A 19021-nucleotide genomic window follows, 5' to 3' on the forward strand; every position below is an offset into this window, starting at 1 on the left:
AACTGAGGTGTCAGAGAGGCCTCATCCTACAGACATTTAGCTCAGATGTACAAGCCATGAAATGATATTTTGCTTGTGGCCAAAGGCAATGACTTACATATGCTGTTATCTAGCTTGTGCTATGGTCTGAAAAAAATAGTGTAGAACAGTATGCCAAATACCAAAACTACTGGATGGAAAGAAGGGTCATTAGTACAACTGAGGGATGCATTGATAAACTGATAATTACTGTACATTAGCAAATTCTGGAGAATTTCCATATTTTTAACAAAATTTTATTCTTTCCACCTTTGACCTCTCTCTACTACTGCATCTTCCTAATATAGTTGAGTTCCTCCCCAAAAGAAGCACTTGCAGAAGCAGGGAATTGCTTAGTCAAGCTTTTCTAGCCTTCAGGGAAGTATAACCAATTACATTTATAAGCAATGTTTAAGAGCAGTTCTTGAAGTTTAAGGGCAAGTTCTTGACCAGACCTCAGTGTTTAATGTAAAATATATGTTGACTTCAATATTCAAAGTAAGTTGGTGTTGGACAGCAGATACCCTTCACTTCACTCACATGCTTTTCCCTTTTTCCTGGCTTCCCTTTTCGTTCCAGCACAATGCATGATACTGACCAACAAAACAACTGACAAAAGCCTGTCTGAGAAAAAACATTATCTTGTCTCTAATACTGTGCCTTTATTCCCAAAGCTGACCTTATCAGGAGTGTTATAAACAGGGGTACAGGAAAGCTACAAAACCACAGAATTCTGGTCTGATTTGAGATGGAAGACCATCTCTGCTAAAATCAGTAAGACCTGTGACAATTATATGAGTTATTTTTACCTTTAGGATCAAGCTTTATGCCTTAGGATCCACATATTTTTACTGAGCACTGAGAAGATAATCTTGCAAATAGAAAAAAACCTTTTAACCTTAACCAAGATTTTTAAAATCTCTATATAAGAAACAGTCTCAGCCAAAACACATTTCAGACCTCTATTTTTAAAGTATTTATTTAAGTAGACCAAACATGTTGTACCAATAAACGAAAGTCAGTGTGTTTCAAACCAAAAAGACAAGGGGAAGATCTTACTGAAGTTATATTTTTAAAAATTAAAAATTCTTAATCCAAATTAATGACCTGTTTCTTCTGTATTAATGTGTTCAGCACATGTTTTCTCCTTCCCAATCTTCATTCAAGTCATGGATGAAATCCTCTGGTGCCTCATTCCTCTCAATCCTTAACCTATGTCCTGACAATTTTTAACATCTTCCTCTTTGCGGGGTTCTGTCACAGTGAATCCCGCTCAGTTGTGTCAGTACCAGACAGGGCCAGGAAATTGCCATGTATATGGCAATTGGCTGCCCTGTGTTTGGATGTCCTCCTGCAATATACTGATCTGCAGAGGTGCTGAGCATCTGGCATCCTCCCCTTGCTGGTGCCAGCTGTTAAGGATTTCAGGTGACAACAGCACACCATCAGAGGCCAGACAGTAAGATCAGATGGAGCATTTTTAACAGTATATTAATTTCAACTATATTCTATCAATGTGCTTCAAAACCAGGAAACCAGGAAATTTCAGTTCTCTTGATTTTAAACACTAGTCAAAAAGCTACTTACCCTGCAGGCCAAGTATCCAACCAGTAATCCTGCAATGAATTATCATTCTCTAGGTGGATCTTTGAGCTCCCATGGAGCCTCACTAAAATAAATCTTGTTCTCCCTATTCAAGAGTTTATCAGGGATCCAAATTCATAATTTATCAACAGTTCAGTAGAAGTACTATTATCAAACAAAGCAGAAATACTGCCAGTTCCAAAACCCCTGACAAATGGATTGTTGATTGCATTTAAAAATTGGATGCAACAACACAGCACTGTAAAACAGAAATGTCTACTTTCATTTTCACAGTGTTGAAGGATCCCCTCTATCCTAGCTAGCGCTCAGCCAGGTCCCAGCAATGCAACAGTGTATTCACTGCTCTCTCATTTTTCTAGGCTTAGCTCAGGCAGGCAGGAACTTGAAACTGGAAAGGTCATCCCTTTCTGAGTTTCTTTCACAACAGATGGCTACAATCAGCTTTTCCCAGTAAGCACAAATGAAGAATGATGTTTAAATTCTTAGCATCCTCTAGATAATATCTCATGTAAACAGAAGTAAATTGCATATAAGAAATGTCTTTAAATGTATTTAAAGGGACTACTGCTATTTCAGCATTCCTCTCCAAAACCAAGACCATGAGCTCTTGAATATCCACAGTCCAAGGGGCCCCGAGTTTGTGTTCTGCTGTATTAGCCAAACCAGTTCTTGCTACAAACACTGTCAAATACTGGAGACAACAGGATATGGAGCAAATATATCACCCTTCACAAACAAAGTAAATGCCAGAGTTACTATTCATACTGGCTTTGCACTATAGAATTTCATTCTGTAACGAGAACACTCTCTCTTCACTATCTATACCAAATATTGTTTAAATCAGGAAGCCTGTGTTACCTCCATATGACTACTTAGCATGCCATTCTCAGCCTTGCTAAAACAGGATACAAGGATAATGAAAAGCATACTTCTGAAAGATAGGAGGTGGGAGGAGCTGGACAGGAATGTTCTCAAAAATAACAGACTGTTAATAATGGCAAGAGTCAACATAGTTGACACCTGTTACATCATTTACAGTTTAACAGCAAAACTGTTTGTTTAGGAAATTAAACATAGTGCTACTCACTGCAAACACATTTCGTTGCTAATGCTGCTTTATAACCTCCTGCTGGATACATTGCTGAAGCATTTGCTTACTTGGGAAGAAATTTGCTCCTTCCCCATGAGAAAAGTATTTCCTATAATTTTTGCCATGAGCAGAGGGAGCTCAGGGGTCAGGGGCCCAGCCAGAATATTTTTGTAGGAAAAGCCAAGTAGTATTTTGCCTGCTAGCTTACAACCTTATTTTCCCTGTCTCTTTGTTCTCGTCTTTTCGCTCAAATTTCCTTCAGGGGAATGTGGAAAAAAAAATAAGAAGTTAAAAAAAATGGAGTATTTGGATATCCTTTAACTAATACTGCAAAGATACAGTGTATGAGGGAGAAGTAAATCTGTTCCAGCAGAAACTCTTTTTTACTTAGGTCAGAACATTAAATCTTGGTCACTTCAAATATAAGATATAGGGGAAACTGGGAAAATTGCTTTCTTACTGGAGTGAAGAAATGAAAGGCAAAAGATATGGAGAGCCTAGGGAAATTCTAAGGCTGGGGTTTTCTAAGCTTTTTTTCACAGATTTTTATCCTGATTTTAATAATGGTTTGGCTAACATTTTGAAATGTCTTTCCATCCAAAGAATACACTCAGAAAACACATATGTGAGCCTTCTTCTGTGTTAGGACATCTTTCGCCTGAACCAGCACTGAGCAGAGCAGCTATTTCTGGTGCTTATCAGGAAAGAAAACAAGAAAAGAGACTATTCTTAAAATCAGAGATTTTAAGGTTGAGTGGAAAAGACCAGCTATTTCTAACAGCCAGAAAAGTCAAAAAAGCAGATTTGAAAACTCTTTTATGGGTTATATTTTGGTCCACCACAAAATAATATAATAATTGTAGTGTCAAATCTTTTGTTTCCTATTCAAACCACAAACTGTATTCTCATCTAGACATTAATCAGGTAGAATTAGTTTGAACCTTAATCCTATATTAATGAAGTACTGAAAGAAATAAAAAGCCAACAGTCAATAAAATAATTACAAATTAACATTTTTCAGACTTACAGAAGACAATTAGAGACTTGTGTACACTAATATAGAACACATGCCTGTGTAAACAATTATCTATAAAAAAGTAATCTGCAGGTAACACAGAGACAATGCTGCAAGCTTAAAGTTGCCAGAATCTTCCAATACAAGTACTCTTCAATACATGGTGTGGTCATATCAGTGCTTGACATGCTCAGCAAGAGGATCCTTCATGATCCTTCATTAGCCTACACGAGCAATTGTCTCTCTTCCCAAACCTCTCTTGTGGCTAAACACAAGTATGACACAATGGTTGGTGGCTGTTCTACAAAATTATTGCTGTTTTCTTTCTGAAACAGTAGAATTTTTTTTTTTATGTTGGATCATTTTTGAGCTCGTAGGACTTTGCTTCCATGGAAGTGGCAGAGCCTACTGGAAATGGCAGGTTCAAATAATGGAATTTGGATCTGAGTCTAGTCTTGGAACAATGCAAAGCTCGTAGAGAGATACAAAGTTCCTGTGGTCTCCAGCAGTCTTTGACTTACAGGGCAGAACTTCAGAAAGGAAGTTGAACAGGGAAGTAACTGTCTGCTGTTCTGTCTGTGAGAGCTTCATATCAGTTCCAGAAGAGACAGCTGCTTTCCATGCCAACAGAGAAATCTATTCACATGCAAAGATTTGCTATTTACCTCCATACATGACACTTTTAGTCCATTAAAGCTTTAAAGGGGAGGAAAGAAATACAACAGAAGCCACTTAGTGATCACTGGGGAATGTGTTTGAAAAATATGGCTACACCAGTACCTGAGCTGTGTTTTTAAGGAGCTGATATGTTCCTGCCCTGAGGAGATCACCACACAGGGGCAAACACAAGGGCTATATTCTGCCACCAAAAGCTGGTAATCTACTATGCTCACATGGAATCTCAGTGTCTTCATTGGATCTCCTATTCAAGTGTTTTATGTAGTACTACATAGATTTCTTACTGAGTTTATGCTTGTACAGAAATTCAACTTTTCTTTAAAGAAATTAGATGGCATGTTGCCAGTTTTAGTAGCCCAATTCATTATGACCCAAAATTACTTTCTTCTACAATGGATGATAAGAAATACTATCCATTCTAATGCTAAAATGCAAAATGCAGCTCTGCTACCAAAAAAAAAAAAAAAAGGTTGACACAGGTTTCTCATTAATAACAAAAAATCCAGAGTAAGCGTCCTATGACATTCTATGTTTAATGATCCTGAAGGCCACTAAATAAATCCTGTGAACTGATGCATTTGCTTATCTTCTGCTCAAATTTACAATTAAAGAAACCCTTAGGAATACAAGAGTGAACCAAAGTTAATAGTCATAAATTGTCTATGGCAGTTATATTTTCATCCCCTTTCACATGAATCTACATACATACATGAGATTTTTCAAACATGGACTGTACAAAAGCATATCAGGTTCTGCCCATAACTTGTCTGGTGCAGTGGTAAAGCAATTTGTTCTGTGTCAGTAACAGCATTCATGGCTGATAAGGGAGCCTAGGATGTGATTTATTCCTAGAGCAGCTGAAGATGAAATTCCAGCTGTGTTACATTCTCTTAGTTAAACCAGCTGTAAATTACAGCCAAATCCCTGCAAAAGGCAGAGAGGTACTGAAAAGATGAAAAAGGAAAGCATCTCCAGAGATAGTACCTCACAGGCTCCAGGGCACTTGGCAAAAGGTTTGGCCTGGTTAATGATCTTCTGTGTGATAAGGAACATATGGCTTTCACACTTAAAAAAACTTTTTTAAACAGCATCTCAGAGAAAGAAATATTGAACCGCAAGCAGCTACATTTGGTGGAGGGCAAAGGAAGAGAAGTGCAGTATCTTAGCTGGCAAGAGCTAAAACAACACCAAAAATGCTTACTAGATCTGGAAACAGAAAAATACAGATAATGGAAATAAAATGTTATCGCAGTGGGCCATACATTCCCACTCAGAGAAAAATTCTTCCAAGATTCATAGAGTTGGCAGGAAAAAACCCTCTAACCCTGTGGTGGGTTTTCACACCTTCCCAACCTGATGAACCCAGGCATAAAATGATCATCTGTTTATCAAAAGTATATGGCCACACTGCCTTTGGGAGCTGCTAAATAGAAGACAGAATTTGCAGTTGTCAATTATCCATGGAAAGCTTGGACACAACAGAGGGCAGGAAGAGGAACAAAAAAGGCTGAAATGTGTAATTGCCTCTCTTTTCTACCCTTTTTCCTCAGCATCCACTTTTGGCACTGTGGGAAGTACAGCTGAGGATGGAGCCCTTCACAGACCCAGTGCAGATTCATTGTATTTCTGCAATCTTTTGGAAAATACACATTTGAGATTAGAACGAGAATAAAAATAGCTCCCAATAACGGTGTGAATAACAATTCTGTTCCTTTTTTATTAGGGTCAGAGTTTGTCCTGTTGTAGAAAGAGGAACTTCAGCCTGTGTCTTTTCTGAATAAGTCTTGTCATTTTTACGGAGATATTTTACATCTGGAGATGTAGCTGCAAAGTCACATAAACTTTGTCCAGATGCAGTAGTTATCCAATAGAGAACTTCAGAAATTTTTTACTCTCTGAAACAAAAATAATTAAAATAAACAAACAAACAAATTAAACAAAACAAAAGCCAACCAACAAACAAACAAGACCAAACAAACAAACAATTAAAAACCAAACAAAAAAACTGAAAAAACCAACACCACCAAAAACCCCCTCACAACTCAAGTAAAATTGCAACTGAATTATTTTAAACACTGCTTTTGGCAGTGTTTAACTGATTATGCCCATTTTCAATATTCTTTTAGAAAAAAAACAACAATTTTTCTCTCACTTTCTTGCTAATCTACTTGCCTCCATTCTCCAATTCCTATTTCATTTCAAAAATCATCTACTGAGGTTAATCACAAGCAAAATCAAACTGACAGAAAATTACTAAACTGGAATTACAGAAAGATGTGCTTTTATATGCAAACCTAGTACCATTTCTTGTCTCTCACAATTATCTGACCACTATCAGGACATGTACATTTGCCAGAGCTAGCTACATTTGACTAAAACTGCTCCTAAACATGAAGGATGCAGGAAGCAAATGCAAGAGAAGATTCTTGGAATCTTCTTGGAATCAATCCCACCCCACCACTCTTGTTCTCTGTTTTGTGGACACAACCAGACACAGTGGTAAATAGATTCCAGTATTGCTCAAGGGTAATATTTTTACTGTAATAGGTTCAAATAACCCCAATGTATGTTATAAAATTTAATGCTAATGCCTTAAGTATTTCTCAGCTTTTCCATATGGGTATCATTGGCCAAGCTCTGAATAACAGGTACTATGTAAATACCTTGAAAACTCGAATCTCAAGCTTGCTCAGAGACAGCTAAGAAATTGCCACTGAAAACTCTTGTTGTCCTGAAAATTTCTACATGAAAACTCCAGTTGCCGCTTTATCTCCTGAAGTCATAAGTGAACAGTGAAATATCTGCCATTAAAAAAAGCAACCACCGGTGGCAGACCTTGGAATGAATGTGTTTTACTTGATAATATGCATTTTGGTAGGCCCAATAACAACTTCTGTAAAAGCACCTCATTGGAGGGCTAAGCTCACTATATAGCAAAGATTTCATCAACTGCTGAACAGATCCAAACAAAATTACAGTGCAGTCGCAGCACTTCCTAGGGGCATGCAGTGAACAAAGCAAGAACTCCCACAGACAGGGCAGTGATTCCCACCTTACCCTGGAATTGGGAAAATGTGTGAGATAACAACACCTCCAGGTTGTAATGAAAGAACAATACCAAGACTTCCCCCTCCTCCACTCTAATTTAGCAGACCAGAAATTAGCTAATCAGCAAGACCTCAGTGGGAGCTGAGGGAGTAAAAGCTGCAAAATTGCATTGCCAGTCTTCCTGGATGCCTGAGCTTGACTCCTTAATAGCAAATGGAATTCTGATTAAAAGGAATGAAAGACTTATGACTTATGGGTAAACAAGTTGAACCCTGGCAAACACAAGGCTTGTTGGCTATAAATTTTGTTTTCATATCTGTGTTAAGGCATACACAACAGCAGGAGGTCAGAAAACTTTGAGCAGTCAAATCTTACAAAGTCATTATCCTGCATTTTACTATGGCAAACTGGGTGCATGTTTTTCCTTCATAGCAAATATCAAGCAAAATATACTGGTAAAAATTGGAAGGATGAATAACACTGAAATGCTTTATCTCACTGAGGCGCACAGGTTAAAAGCTCAAAAAAAAGTGTTCATATATCAACTGCTAATTTGTGAAACTGTGATTGTGAAGTTATTTCTTGCAGTAACTTCCCAAACTGAAAATGCAGCTACGCCAATCAAATTAATACCATAATGCACCAACACTAGTTTAGCATTTTGTCCCTAAAAAGCACCTGTACAAGCCTGCTTTTTGAGTAGTGATCCCTGATATACTTCACCTGATACACCTCTAGTTATAAATGTAACATTAACTCTATTCCCCAGGTCTTTCCATTCAAACCTGCATGTATTTTAAATAATTACCAATTTAAATAGCTACTAATTATAATTTTTTTAAAATTTTCTAAATAATCTAGGAAGGGTCACAAGAACTGATGCAGAGGATTCACACAAAGGTTAACAGCAAAGAGTGCAACACATGGAGAACTATAGCTTTTTACAGAATGTGTCCTGAACAAAGCCATTCCAGAGAAATTAAGTTGCTAGAACTCCTCTTCCCAGTGAAGAAATTACTGGTATCCATGAAAAGACATTTAATTATGTTCTTTCTGAATTTATATGTACTTCCTAAATTCCTTTACAGATTTTCCACAAAGTGACTTTTTCTGGTCTTTGTATGAGCAAATGAAATAATTAAATCCCACAGGCAGCTAAGAATGTTGCTTACGAGTCTTCTATCTAATAAATGACCAGCCAGGTGCCTTGTGAATGGTTTCATTACTTGAATGATGCATCTTTTTCACTAATGGATGAAGAGCAGTCAGTTGAGCCATGGATAATAACTACAACTCACAGGAGAAAATACGACCAGACTAGCAATAAGTTACTTGCAATTGTGCTTTCATGCTTTAAATTCCAACACTGTAGCCAGATCAGATTTCCAAGTGGGAGAGGAAACAGGATCATGAAATCCCAAGAATGTCAGAGCAAAGAACAGGAGGCTTGCTTGATATCCACAGGGAAAATTTGCAATCAGTTACTTGCTGAATTTGCAGATACTGCACAGCTTATAGATAAACCAAAGGATGAGAATTATTTATTAAAAACAAACAAATAACACCAAACACAATAAGTCAGACAAAATATATCAGAACTTCTGAAAGTCATATAAATTAAAAATACTACTTTGAAATATATTTGAACAAACACTATAGATGGTAAAAGACAGACACAGGTATATGAACATATTCATTTCCACTGTTTCTCCCATACAGTAACACACAGAGTGTGGAAAAGAAGACTTAAATCCCTGGGATACCACTGCGACATACATGAAGAGACTATTTGCATCAGAGTCAACAGAGACATTCAGCTGTGTGTGGCATTACACACTGTCAATCACATGGCCACAATAAGGCAGAAAAATTCCTCCCTGTGCTGCTAGTTGCATTTTCTGTGTTCAACCGCCATGGAGCCAGGGCTAGCACTCCCTTTCTCCAGCATGGACCCTGTCAGATGGCACAGGATGTCAGTAAACACCCATCAACATTTCGCAAACATTCTTTCCTTCGGTAAACACGGCTTCACCAGGACAGCATGCAGAAGAAGGAGATCCTGGCCTTTGGGAGCAGTGCATATTGCTTCAATTTCTTCCACCAACAGGCACAGGTTGAATGGGCAGGAACCACACTGTTGATGTCAGCTGTAACAATCAGCCCAAAGCCTGTACCAGGGTAAAGGGAGACCCAGTCAAGCCAGCCCTTTGTGAAGCTCTGGTTATCTTGACCAGTAGAGCAGATCATGGTCAGTGTGACAGAAGATATACCTAGACTCTTGAAGCCTGGTATGGCTTCTCATACAGCAGGGAACATGGGACTTCAACTCTGGAGCAGTCTGGGTGGGCTGATGGCTCCTGTACCCATCAGAACTATGCCATGAGGAGCTGGGGCTGCAGCCTTGGCACTGTGCACCTCCCTTGCTCCCACCACTGCCCCACAGCTGACCTGTGTGCAGCTCAGTGTAGGCACATGTGGTGATGATGGCTGAGCTGGGGCAAACCTCTAGTCAGCCCAGCCCTCTGAGGGACCTTGGGCTGTGCCTGCAGGGACCAGAAAAGTAGAGAAACCAATTACTTTTGGTTGGATATCAATGGGCAGATAAGTATACTTCAGCTGAGTCCTCAGGAAAATGTTCTCTACCTCCAATGGTCACCATCATCTCCTTTCACCCTATAAATCATATTGTCTTGTCCCAAGACAATCCACAGCTGGGCTTCCAGCTCTTCCAATCAGAGCTGAGGACATGGCTCTCTTCAGCATGAGCTCCACAACGGATGTGCCTTCTCACCACCATCTTTCTCAGCATTCAATTTGACACATGTACCTCAATATTCTTCCACCCTTCCCTGAAATTTACCCCAAATATTTTTCCAAATCTTTGGCTTTGATGCCCATTTGCCTCATCCTCTAAACATCCGCTTAGTTTTGCCTCACAAACTGACTGAATGTGCTAAATTGGAGCCAGGTGGCCCTCCTTTCTTCTTCTAGAGCTGGCTGCAAGGGATTGCTCTGAAAGGACACAGTCTCCCTTCTGGCTTGGTGTCCCAGAAGCTTGTGGACATGTCAAGCCTTGATATCCAGGCATCATCTCTGCTTTCCACTTTTTCCCCAGGTGGTGAGTTATAAAGTTCAAGCTTTCTCATTCTTATAACAACAGTCAGAGGCAGACCTTAAGGACCATGATTGCAGAACCTTACCCCATTTCTGCGCTTTGAGTCTCTCCAATTGATTAGGAGAGGAACATCTTCTTTGCAGTAGTATCCTGCACTTGTATTTCACACACAATACTGTTTATTCCTTATCAGAATGCATCTTAGTCTTCCATTTTAGCCCCAGTAGAGCTAGTGTGCAAGCACACCCCTGTGCCTCCTCAGGAAGGCTATGAGCTTCTATTATTTTGCTTTGCTTTGTGAGGGGCTGGTTTTCCCCCAGGATATATAACTGCCTATATAACATCCTAAACTGAGGGCATAAGTGAAAATATGGGGAGTTGGTTGCATGCAGAAGGTACATGGGGAAAAAGAGGAAACAATAGGGCCAGAATATGGAGATAAAATCTTACCTTAAACCTTGGGAGATAACATGATTACGATGAACACAAATTCAGACAGGACCAAGAGGTTTTATGGGGAATATGCATCATATAGAGAGAGCACAAATGAGGAGACAGAAAACAGGGTATTGTATTGTGAATATGATCACACCAGGTGATTATGTTAATAGATCTACTGAGCCTGCTGGTTAAAGGATGAAGAAATACATGGTGGTGGAGAAGGAGGGGGCAGACAAGGGCTGCAAAGGAGAGTAAAGACTTGATCCAAGGATGAGAAAAGTATTAACAGAGTTATCCCACAGCAAGCCAATATGCTTTCCTCAGTTTAAATGGATCCTGTAAGTTTGGGTCATCCAGTCCAAAAAGCAGATGTTAGGTTTTAAAACAACTCCCATCATTGCTTCAGGATCTCATGGTTGGAAACGCAAATAAATATGCACAGAGTAATGAAATTGTCTGCCACTGGATGCATGGCTTGTCATCATTACCACTCAGAAGAGCAAATTCCAGCTCAGACCACAGTTCTTTTCCAATCTGACTGTTTCAATTTTCACCCCCCCAACACACTTCATTCTTGCTAATGAGGAAGCAATCTCTTTTCACAGACCCAGAAACATTCCCACAGAGGACTTGCTTGCAGTGGAATAGAGGGCCTTTGTTCTTTGTCTAAATTCAATGTCATTAAAAACAAGCCGAACAGCTGCAACAACAGTTTCAACCAAACAGTCATCCCAGGGACAGAACCTCCCCGGCTCTTTTCAGATCTTCATTAAAATCTCTTTATTGCTTCTTGTTTCTTTCCATAGTTTTCTTCACTGCCTCTTCCTAGTGAAGAAACACCAGTTAAAAATTATCCACAGAAAAAGTATGTGCATTACATGCACAATGTCTTATACTGTGAATGTGATCACAAATATTTCCAGGGTGTTTGAAAAGAGCCAGGTCACAGCCCTTTATGCTTTCAGCTCTTTTCCTGGTGTCCCTGTGCATCAGATATCCACTTTTTTCCTTCCAGCTGCTCCTGAGATGCAAGTTCCTCTGCAAAGCCCATACATGGTCAGCAGAAATGTCACTGGTCCATCCCAAGGCATACCCTGCTCTCTATTTCACCTTCCTACTTACTCTGTGTCACTGCTTAAATTGGATTCCAAGGTTCCTGAGACACAGGAGTCATTTTTGTTATATGCCAGAGGGACCTCTTAAGTTTCTTGAAGATTATCCTGGTTTCTGTAATATGAAGAATTTCATGTGCTCCCTCACACTTAATGATATTAAAAAAAAAAAAGGTAGCAACAGAAGATACTTATTATTAAAAAAAAAAAAAAGGCAGCGCTTTTTTCTTATTTTAACTAATGCTTGATCTGTCATATCAACAAACCAACAAACCAGGCCTGTATTTCATATGGATATATTGTTTTTCCTTTTAAATAACAAAAAGGGGAAGTTTTTCCAGTTTCTTATTCACTAATCTCAAAAAGCAGTACAAAAAGAGAGTAAATACTCCATTTCAGCAGCTATACACTTTTTCACAGATCAGTTCAGAAAAGAAAATGTTTGAATTAGGAGCAATAATGGCTCCTTTTTGGCAAGTGAAACAAGGCAAATATTATTTGGATGAGGTCCAAGCAAAGCTTTCCCAGTACATATTATTTTATCTGAGGTTAAAGGCCTGAAAAAAAAAAATTCCACCCAGCTACAGCTTGTGAAGTTTGCCACCTACTGAGGAAAGCACAGCACAGCAATACCAGAAAAAAACAAGGTGAAAAAAAAATTAATTAAGCTATTAGATATTATAGACATATTTGCTCTCATAGACTATTCATAAAGGCTTCATGATACCTCTATACAGATTCCAAAGGATCAAATAAACAACGGAAATACTTCTCCTCCTCTCCTCCTTGATACATAAAGTTTTAAAGGTAGTGTTTTACCCTGAATCAGCCCTAGATTTTGCCTTACAAACCTAGAAATTACTGAAAAAAATTACTCCCGGGTTCAGCAAGTAACATAATTTCTCAGCAATATGAGGTGCTGGCTTAGATGTCTTAAGTCACAAACTGCTAGGTAATAAAAAGTCATGCTGTAGCCATTTCTAGAACCACATTGGTAATTTCTATTTACCTCACAGGCCTATTAGAAGTACTGTTAAGAAACTAAGAGCCTGCCTTTACAGGAGGAGCATTGAGAAATACTACCTGTTAACAAGTCCAGAAAGATCTGTTGTGGTTTGGAAAGATCTCTCAGTCTGCTTTAGTGTGAAGTGCATAGAATATAACAGAGCCCTGGAGCTAGGCAGAGAGTGCTCATACAGGATGTGGACACATCACGGAGCATGACAGGGTTGCTTTCATTTCACATTCACTTAGGTAAAATATGTATGAACACAAAAATGCTCTTAATAACCTTTACAGAGCCATGGAAAAAAATCAGAACGTAAAAGGTGCAGAAGACTCAGAGTCCCTCTTAGTTTTCCTTAGCACATGGTCATGAGGGTATAAACAAAGCCTCATCAAAATATTACTTCCCTGCTAACAGATGAGTTTGCTGCCTGGCCACCAGAGAGCAAAATCTCCACAGCAGATTTCATCTGCCTCCTGTTGGCACAAATCATCAGCCCTGGCTGCTCACAGGTGGATGTTGTGGGTGAAGTGGGAGCTTTTGGCAAAGTCTATTAAAGAAGCCCTGCCACTGAGTCACAAGGTGCCAAGAAAACCCCCTTGCTTTCTTAACTCCACCTCAGAGAGAGGAGTCTTGAGGCAGCTGGATCTCATTTTAGCCTCAGACTGGCAACAGGGTTTTTTGTAACTATGTCTCCCAATTTTTAAAGGTGGCAAATCAGATATATTTATAAAAGATGAATTATTTATTGACAGGAATTAACAGACAGAATATCTGTATCAGAATTACTTACAGTACAAAAAGCTAAAAAACTAGTACAAAAGCTAAAAAAACTAGTTATCTATGTCATAACATGGAAAAATGCACTATATTAAAGCAACTATTTATTAAAGCTAGCAAAAGAAACTTTAAGTAGAAGTTTTAATGTATCTCACCACAGCTCTTTTCATGGAATACTTCTTCCTCTTTATATAAATCTCTGGGAAGCAACCATGAAGAGGCATCCCAATCCATGGAAGAAACTTCATATACTTCACATGGAAGAATCTAAGTGAATGAAAGTATGCTGGACTTCTATAACATAAAGCATTTGGCTATGAGATATATGACTTCAGGTCAGTTTAGCATTTTATCTGTCAAACCTTACTTCAAAGCATTTGAAGACAGTAAGCCAAGTAGGGTTTTTAGGACATCCAACACCAAAAATTACTGGCACCTCCAGTAGCTCACCACAAATAGTTTGCATTGTTTGTATCTTCTGACCAGATTCCAGGCCAAGAAGGAATCTTGGCTTTGTCAGGGTGAAGTATCCTGCCCCAAATGGGCACCTGTTTGAATCTAGAAATCAGAGCTACCAGGATCATCCTGCACCAGAAGCAATCACACCTCCTCCATAGCAAATGAGTCCGTCTGCCTTAGCATGAGACAGTGACCCCACTGCCCTCTGAATGCAGGGAGTCAGCTGGGCTCACCTCCCACAATAAACCTCTCTGTGCTAGTGCCTGTGCTGCAGCTGCAGAGCAAGCATTAACGCAGGAGAAGGTTAAGGTTGACACTGCTATGTGAAACTATGTCTAAGTGGAATAATTATTAATTATTAATTATTAATTAATTATTAATTAATTTTAAATGCATGTTTAAATAGCACATATATTTATGCAAACATTTTCATGTGTATGTATCTATCTGCAAGAATGCATACATATACACCATGGCAACCAATGCCAAACAAATACATTTTAATAGAGATGTACATGAAATACATGTACAATAAAACAAAGATGCTGAACAAAGTCCCAGGTTCTGGTAAATGGGTAACATCAATCAAAGCCTTCACCTCTGACAGAAATGATTCTGCAGAATAATATCGACATGGATAAATATGGAGATATATTTCATCATACACAGACAGAAAATCTGTGTTTGGCTGGTACAACTTAAAACACAGAAATATTTCTTGACAAAAAAGTGTTACTACTGCAAGGCTCCAGGAATGGCATATGCAACTCTACCAATTACTGTACACTCAGTGTGCTTCTAACCCCACACAAAGGCTAGCTCACTGCACACTGAGCTGGTGTCCACTGCTGTCACCTCCTGTGTCAGCGCTCTCAGAGCCCTGCAGTCATCAGGGCACTCATCAGGGCTGCACAGAGCCTATGGGGCTCTGACACATGCATAGCAGGAGCACTCTGCTTGCCAGAAAAGGGTAATTGCTGGTCCTCCAGCATATAGGGTTGAGAAAGTGACTGGTTGAGTGAATGCCTTACTTTTTCAGGAGGCAAACTGAATACCCTGCTAAGATGTTCCTAGTCAATCAGATTGTAATGCCATAGCAAAGCTGACATACTCAGTTCTCTTATACTTACCTCTCACACTCATCTCTTCAGTGATGAAGAGAGCAGTGGTTTCTGGAAAACATGCTCTAAGGAAATCGTATAACATTGGTCCTTAATATAAAAGTAATTAATTTTAAAATTATTGTTGTTAGTGCAAGATTATGATATAGATTTGTGCATGCTACATTTCTTTGGGTTTCTTTCTGGTGGGATAATTAAGTTAGTGGAGAATGTTTTGGTTTTCAAATGCATTAAACCTTTATGTACAATTGGAAGTAATTTACCACAGAACGTCTCATAAAATCAGCTACATGCCCATCTGGTTGTGGTGCTTTATTAACTAATATTTCTTGTAGGTCTTCTTTATTTCTTCCAAGTCATACAGCTTGGTTCTCATAGCAAGAGCAGCAAGGAGCAGTCAGGAGATACCACCTCTCTGGTTACTGCTATGCTGCCCTCAATGTTCACAGCACACACAGCTCTTTTCTCAGTAACCCGTTTTACATTCCTTTCTCATTTTCAACATCTATGTGCAATGCCCTAGCAGGAAAATTGCGGATTTGAAACTTTGCAATACTTGCTTTCTCTTCAGTGGGTGGAGCAAGACATCAGTGCATCAGGAACCTTAAGCCCAGTGACAGCCCCAGGCTCAGTCTCTGTGTGTCCACCACAGTTGCACTCCTGCTTTTCTCCAAAATGGGAAGACCCCAGGTGTGAAGCATGAGATCCAAACAGGCAATGCACAAGATTCAGAGAGGCCTGATAACAATTAACATCCATCTGTCTCAACAGCCCCCTCCAGTGTTATTTCAGGTACTGCTTTACCCTTCCACCCTAAATGTCCAAAGGATGTCCAGCCCCCCACAGCAGCTCCATGCTTTGGATTTGTCATGTACTGTACCTACGGACCTCCATTCCACAGTGTCCTCTCAGCTGGTATTTTGGCTGTCTGTCATGCAGCCAAAAAGGCAATGATCAATTTACCAGTTTCTGGAACCCCAAAGCCATAACACCAGTTTTTAAAGAAATTTTACCTTGATGATATCAATAGCATGTTTTCAGCCTCCAAATCTTGCTTTCTGTCTTAAGACTACTGTTTCCTCTGTGAATAACCTTTCTCTATAACCTTCAGATGTCTGTATTCAGTCCTCCAACTGATTCTCCAGCAATCAGAAGATTGTCCTCAGTAACATTGCACACATTTCTCCGTTTCTGCTAATCTTATTACAGCTACAGCTATTTCTTTCATATCCTGGAAAATAACTCCCACGGCATTTTGTATTCCCAATTTCAATTAGCTCCTGTAAAGAACAAACCCTTTTTTTTTTTGGTAATTTCAGACTCCTGTCTTGCTTGCGTTGTCATGAGCGAGGTTAGCTTCTGGCAGCCAATGCCCTCCCTGACAAATTGAGTCTGTCCCTTCCAAGAAGAGTAGATCTGGTCATTGAAGTTATTTTTCTGGAACAATATAAAGATTGTAGAGGGGAAGAAAAATCAAGAGGTTGAAAGATCCCATTATTATTTATTCCAGACTCCTTGCCCAGTCACTGCAATTCTGGAGCAGCACAATAAGCCTGCAGTTTTTGCTGTACTCATATTGAGCAGCATGTGAAGAGGTCTGGAACATCTTAAGCTCAAGGCTCTCTTTTTACACATATGAATGTGCTTATTACTATCACATAACCATCAGTAAATATTCTGGTTACAACCAGGTCCACCTGCAAATTGTGAGCAGGGATCAGCAAGGATCAATATTTTCTCATTGAGAACGCTGAAACTGGGCTCTGCTGCAGTGTCAGGACACTGTCCTGGACACAGAGTTGGGGGACTGTGACTAGGTTATTGTCACCAATGGTGGCTTGTCTCACATTCATCAGGAAAACTGGTTTTCTCTGCTGACGTGTGGTTCTGGCCATCCTGTATATCATGCTCTGCAGTTGAGCAAGCTCACAGTGTCATTTTTTGCTACTGTATTCTCATTTTCAATGCCGAGTGTGAGAAATGGCTTATGTGATGCACCCCACCTCCAGGCAGCTGCCAAAGCAGCAGTCCAAGACTGGAGAGACCGCTAGCCTGGGGTGCTCTGATTAGAGGAAAGTTTCCCCATAGAAAGCACTTAGCCCAGTTCCCAAAGTGCACTTTCTAGCCAGCAGAAGTGACTGTGATCCCCCAGGTGCTAGAAGGTTCACTCCATATTAAGGTTTACAGCAACCTCCCTGACAGATCAGCCTAAAGTCCAGTCTTGCACGTGTTGCTGCCAAAACCAGGTCTGTGATGGAGAATACAGGGTTCTGGTTTGTTGGTTTTGTTTGTTTTTTTGTTTGTTTTTTTTTTTTCTTTTACAAGGACACCTTGCAGGGTTTGGCAACTTCTTTATCTGTCCACCTGCTCATGTTCACCATGTACGGCTGCCATTAACCAGGGTCACTTCCACACATAGCCAAGCCAGAGGCAATGTGGGCCAATAGCAGGCAAAGCCAGGTGCCCAGGACATGGGCTGCTCCCCTGGCTCTACATGGTACCCCTGGGGCACCTATCTTCAATACACAGCACCATTTCCCTGCTCAGCGAGCTCCTGGACTGTGCCGCTCTGTCTGCTCCCCACATTTACCTGGCAAAGAGGAGGGAGAGCTAGGTAGAAACCAGCTGATGAAGCCCTGAGTTTTCATGGAGTTGGGAGAAGAGAGTGAAGATAAACTAGGTCCTGCTAAGGGTGGGCAAAGACAGTGGAGGAGGGGAGCAGGAAATTGTCTTTGAGCAAGACCACCACCCCTCCCAGCTTCTCTTTTCCAGATCTGAACCCTGTAAGATCCATAAAAGACACCAGGTCAAAAAAGGAGGGTGAAATCTACAAGCGATGAGAGGCCTGTTGTCTGCTACAGAAGATGGACAAGATACCTACAAAATAAGATTGAGTAAACAAAGTTTTGTTCTATAACAATTATTTTCCTGCCAAATACTTGTATCCTCTGTGCAGTCTGGTTGGATTGAATTGCATAGTGCCCAAACTTCTGCCTCAAGTCTCAAAAAGAAGGATTTTATGTGGCATGTGTTCCTGGTCAGCTACCATTAAGGTAGTTTCACAGTGTAAATAAATAACAAGCAATGAACACTATTTCCACTGCTGTTTTATCCTACTTCATTTAGATCGTACGTGCCTTTCTCACATCTATGAGAGCCAATTTTAGTGGTTTTGAAGGAATCAAAATGCATATAGCTGAGACTTGAATTTGGTCCTTAAAACAGTCCTAATTTGGCCCCTAAAAAACTCAGACACAGTATCACGATAATTAATAAACAGCTGTTTCAACAAACACTGTTGGAATCAATCCAATATACGCAAGCTTTTGCTGATGGTATACCGTTTCTAGGGCCTGACTGCCAGCAGGGTACTAAGGGAGGAGGAAAAAAATGCTACACCAAGAAACTGCTAAATGGCACATAAGGGCACTCTGGAACTCCATATGATGCCACCACTGCAATGGAAGCTCCTGGTTTCTTCACAAGACATTGCAATATGTCCCAGGCCTCTTTAGTAACCAGAACCACGTGTG

The sequence above is a fragment of the Passer domesticus genome, chromosome Z (genome assembly GCF_036417665.1).
Source record: "Passer domesticus isolate bPasDom1 chromosome Z, bPasDom1.hap1, whole genome shotgun sequence".
Lineage (NCBI taxonomy): Eukaryota > Metazoa > Chordata > Aves > Passeriformes > Passeridae > Passer > Passer domesticus.